Raw genomic sequence first — 354 nt, 5'->3', positions numbered from 1 at the left:
TAATAAAAACTTAATAACTGACAAACTTTGATATTCTTGCGATAACAATATCACGTGACCTTGGTAATTTTTTTTTTCCTTAGTAACAGATTTGGAGAGGGAGGAGCAGAATTCGCTGTTCATGAAAATACAAGAACATTCATTGGCTGGAACTTGGATCGATCATAGGGCTGAGGTTGAAGGCATTGGAGTTGAATAATGAGAGGACGAGAAAAGTCATGTGTGTGCAGAGATGGAGAAAGCGATGCTATTCTGCAAGGTTCGGTTCAGGAACTTACATGTGATTATTTTGTATATGAATTTATAGACCCTATTCACGTTACTCGTAAAAAAAAAAAAAAAAAAAAAAAAAAA

This window comes from Cucurbita moschata, unplaced genomic scaffold (genome assembly GCF_002738365.1).
Source record: "Cucurbita moschata cultivar Rifu unplaced genomic scaffold, Cmos_1.0 Cmo_Scf00011, whole genome shotgun sequence".
Classification (NCBI taxonomy): Eukaryota; Viridiplantae; Streptophyta; class Magnoliopsida; order Cucurbitales; family Cucurbitaceae; genus Cucurbita; species Cucurbita moschata.
Note: the sequence above shows the minus strand (reverse complement) of the source record.